General features: G+C 42.3%; 1 long non-coding RNA gene across 1 annotated transcript; it reads left to right on the forward strand.

Annotated features, from left to right (window-relative positions):
• The first annotated feature begins 3188 nt into the window (after positions 1 to 3188).
• Positions 3189 to 4644, forward strand: LOC128080218 (uncharacterized). Its single transcript, XR_008206551.1, has 3 exons — positions 3189 to 3330; positions 3408 to 3578; positions 3874 to 4644. It is a non-coding gene; the product is annotated as an uncharacterized LOC128080218 (long non-coding RNA).
• Positions 4645 to 4892: the final 248 nt, after the last annotated feature.

The raw sequence follows: 4892 nt of genomic DNA on the forward strand, positions 1-4892 counted from the left end.
ATGAAGAAAGCTTGAGGAAGTTGGGCTTTTTCAGCCTGGAAAAGAGAAGGCTCTGGGGAGATCTCATTGTGACCTTCCACTGAAGGGACCTGAAGGGAGCTCACAAAAAGAAGGCGGACTGACATTTTACACAGTCTGATAGTGACAAGGCAAAGGAGAATGGCTTTAAACTACAAGAGGGGAAATTTAGGTCAGATGTTAAGAAGAAATTTTTCGCTCAGAGGGTGGTGAGGCCATGGCACAGGCTGCCTGGAGAGCTGCAGGTGCCCCATCCCTGGAGGTGCTCAAGAATGGTTTGGATGGACCCTGGGGCTCAGGCCAGCTTTCCCATGGGTTGCAGGTGACCCACTGGGAACAGGAAGGGATTAAGGGCCGTGGACAGTACTGCCAGTGACTATGCACTACTGTGAACCCAAAGAAACTTGTATAACCCTGCACAGCCACCCAAATTGTGAGAACTTGTCAAGTTCAGGGTGCTGATGTGGTTGCTCCCAGCTCCCCAAGGTGGAAACAACCTCATTCACAGAACTTCATGGAGCCAGGTTTGACATAAGAAACCCACTTTTTTTCCTGCCCACTTGAATCTAATGAGTGCACAGCATCTGCAGAAGTTGTTGAGTAGTAGTGACAGCCTACATGAAGAAAATGAGCATGAATGGAGCATTAATAAAGCTCTGCTAGAGCCATTTAAAACAGGCACTTTCCCAGAAGCAGGAGCTGATGTTAAGTTGATGGGGTAATATAACTAATGGAAGGGACTGGGCTGAATTTCCCCTCATACCATAGTCCTTTCTAAAATATTTGGAGATTTGATGTTTTTGTAAAGACATATACCATTGTTTAGGGACTCTTGCTATCAGTTTTCTCCGCTGGTAAGGTTCACAAACCTTATAACATTTTATGATCAGATAATATTAAAATAATATTAACAATGATTTTCCTTGCTCGGTTACAGTTTGGTTCATAGGTAGGAAAATACCTCAGATAATGTGGTGACAGCCAAGGTGTCCTCTCACAACAACAACCACATCCCCAGTCTCTTTAAGTGTCATTTTTCCACCTTTTCTGTATGGAATAGCAAGCTATGTTTACTTGCAGACCAAAGAGTGTAGATTCATCCTCCCTTTCCCCTCCAACTAACTACATGAATCATTAACGTTGCAGAGGCTGCTTTAAAATGAGCAAGTGTTATTTGCAACACCGTCATTTTAACAAAACCTGCAGAGTTGTTATTGCTCTAGGAGGCTGATTTCTCAGTATTTGGGCTGTTTGCGAACTTGGGCAAAGCAAAGAAAAAACTAGTAAAATGCAAGGCCAGATGTTGTCCTCTGCTTCTGTATGAATAGCACCATTGAAATCTGGGGATTGCTCCTAAAGCAGCATGCTTGCTCCAGAGCATGATGCTGCTTCAAGGCCCCAGCTCTCAACTGTGAAAGAAACAGAGGTGTCAGCCCTTGCGTCTTTGTTACAGAATTGCTTTCCAGTGTGCATCTGCAAAATCAGACAGACTGTGGGCAGAACAGGCTGCTATTTATTCTATTTCTCAAAATATTTACTCTGCTGTAACACCTACCAGACCATCTCATTGTGTGCACTTGATGGAAATATACGTGCTGAACTCTTGACGTGACCATGGTGTGAAAGTTTTCATGTGAGCTGGAGAGCAGCATGCAATGAGGGAGATGGATATCCACTTGGTTTCCCACAAAAGAAAATAGTTATTAATGATTCTGCAAGTTCCCCTCAACACTAATTTCCTGTTTAATTTAGTAGGTGGAGAATGTCAGTGCATTGTAGACTTAAGGGCTCATTTTTAGTCCCTGATTCCAAGTCCCTGAAGAACCAGAACCCTACATCAAGCCTGTGCAATCGGATGCAACCCAGGATGTTTACTTCTTGTTCCAACACGTGGTTTCTAACTTTTTCCCTCCCCTGATTATAAATCTCTTGGCTGCCAAGAACCTGGAATGTCACCCAACACACACAGGAGCTGGTCCTTCATTCCCTTACTGTGCATCCATCAGGAGCAGTGTTACTGCAGCAAAGAAAATCACAACCATGAGATTCCACAGCGTGAGATTAGATTTCCTGGAGATGTTTAAGATATGTGAAGACATGGCATTTAGGGACATGGTTTAGTGGGCACGGTGGTGGTGGACCGGCAGTTTGACTAGATGATCTTAGAGATCTTCTTTAAGCTTAATGATTCAATGGTTATATGATTAGAGTCAGATCAACTCATGACCGCTTATTCTGAAACAAAACCAAACAAAAACAAAGGGAAAACAAAGAAGCAATAACAAAAGTTACTGAGTTAGCTCTAGGATGAACACAACATTTGACTGCTAGAAGGTCCCTCTTTGCTAGGGGTTGGCATTTGGGAAGTGGTGCCCTCATCAGTGTGATGGCTGAAGTTGCAGGGAATCTCCATGAGACACCAACAGGTTGTTAAGGTGGCTTCATCACGTTTTTCTGAGACCCATTTGCCTGCACTGTTCCGAGGGCCTAGTTCTGCTCTGACTTGAGCATTTGTTCTGCAGGCAGTGATTTTGCAGGAGCACCATCTGATTTAGATCAGTATAACCCAAATCAGACTGTGGTCTCCTAAAAGAACTCTTTAATTTCTATTACAATCCATCCTCTAGTTTTCAGTCTGTTGGCAGCTCTGAGTATGCACATGTACTTTTGTTACAAGATCTCTGATGACCACAGGGAAAAGGCCCTGGGGAGATGCTGGAAATGCATGTGCTGCATGGAAACCATAACTTACCCAGGTGCACAGCTCTTGAGGAGTCTTAGCCTCTGAGAGATTGAAAAACCCTATTTCCTGTGTGGGAGGAGATGGTTTTGTGAATGTTTTCAAGTGGGAGAAGCAACACTTAAAATGTAGACAAGAAATAGGTGTAATTTTCCTGGCATTCCTTTGGATCTAGGTTTTTTGGAGGTGTTCATATAAAACCAAAATGCATCTCTCACAATGAAAATGAAAGCAGTGTGAAGGAGGGAGAGTGATTAATTAAAAAAAAAAAATTGTTCCTCTGCTGCTAGTATCATCTGTATCATCTTGTTCATCACCTCCCAGAGCAACAACAGCTGTTTCCTCTGAAGGTAACGAAGTATTTACCTTACCCAAGAACTGCTAAATACCTCTGCCAGTAGTACTACAGTAATCCCAGGCTGATAAGAACATGAGTTATGTAGTCATTGTTGCAGGTACATACAGAGGAGGCGTTTACTGCTCTGTGGCGGAAGCACATGCAGATGGCCAACCTGAATGTTGATTCTCAATGATCTTTTCCTTCCTGACAGTGATCTGCAGTTAAACTAGAGGTAGTATCTCCTGCATCTAGTGGCTCTAACATGGTTTCTGCTTCCATGAATTTGGCTAGTGCCTTTTTCAATTGCAGAATGAATTGGATTGGAAAGGACCTCAAAGACCATTAGTTCCAGCTCACCAGACGTAGGCAGCGTTGCTTGCCAACCACTGAATCCAGGCACATCTATGGACACCTAGAGCATCCAGTGTCAAGGTGCCTCTTCCTGTGCTTGAAGCTGCTGTTTTTATGTGGTGCTTAAAGGTGAGCACCCACCTATTTCTGATGGTCTCCATGCCAACTTGAGCTTAGGAGCTTCCTGCACCTTAACTTGTCTCTTGTAACTCAATTGCTGCAGCCACCGGCAGCTGGTGAATCCAGCTGTGAGGGGTCAAAGTCAGTGCTATTTCTTTTCTTGCTTTTTCCTCCTAGAATTATTTTTCTCATGATTAACACAGTTAATACTCAATTAAATGTTTAGAAATACATATAAATGACTGTATTTTGATTATACTAATCCTTTGCTATCTTTTTTCTTCCCTTTTCCAACTTTCCTCAGGCCTTCCCCACAGTTTGAAAAACTGCCATACTGCAAAGCAATGAAGACAGTAGGAAGTATCCTTAAATTGCCTTTTATGTGACTGAAGCATTTATATATGATCAGTCTGTTTGTGGTTTGAATTGGGATTTTACATCTCCTCAGCAGCTCTTTCACAGCTCGTAGAGCAACCTATCGACATTAATGGGCTTAAGTTTACAAAGACTTATGAGATCAGCGAGTATTAGACATGCTTCATGTGTTGCCGTCTCACTGAAATGATGAAGTTTCAGCTTTGGAAAGAGCCAAGAAAAGCTCTGTTAAATGCTTTCCCCTTCTTTCGATCTCCATCCAATATTTACCCTGGTTATAGGGAGCTGGTAACTGAGTTATGAAGACTTTGGGCTCAAACCCTGGGCAGAAATGAGACTGGGTAACAATTCCCCTCTCTTTAAAGATCCTGAAAATCTTAGCTTAAATGGTAATGAAAGCAGAGGAATCTCACAGCATCATAAGCCGTGTTACTATTTCTGTTATACCCTGGCATTTCATTTCACGTGCAGTGACATATGCAATACACAGAAATTCCGTAATAAATTACTATCAGGTGATATACCTCTGAAAGCAGAACAAACAGCAAGTATGGTGTCAGATGCTTTGAACAGGAAAACGCACCAGGAGGTGCCAAAGAGAACAAGCTTCTACCACAGGTCTTTTTACTGCTATTTACTCAGCATAGGCTGTGAATAAATAATAAACAGCAGAAAGCTACATGGGATTAAACTCTAGTAATGACAGACATTACAGACAGGATGAACAGGCTAGAATGCCTCCCTTGTCACATGAAGCAGAAGTAATTAAACCTGGCTAGACAAATGCCAACAGAGCATTTTCACAGGGAAACACAATCTGGTTGAAACATAAATACTTCCCTAAGTCACACAGTATCTTTTAGAAACCCTTCCAGGAGAAGAGGTGAAGTCCTTAGAGTTTCAAAATGAACAGAATAGTTTTTGCTGTTCATAAATCATATTTTGTTT

Source organism: Tympanuchus pallidicinctus, unplaced genomic scaffold (genome assembly GCF_026119805.1).
Source record: "Tympanuchus pallidicinctus isolate F22 unplaced genomic scaffold, pur_lepc_1.0 scaffold2, whole genome shotgun sequence".
NCBI classification, from domain to species: Eukaryota; Metazoa; Chordata; class Aves; order Galliformes; family Phasianidae; genus Tympanuchus; species Tympanuchus pallidicinctus.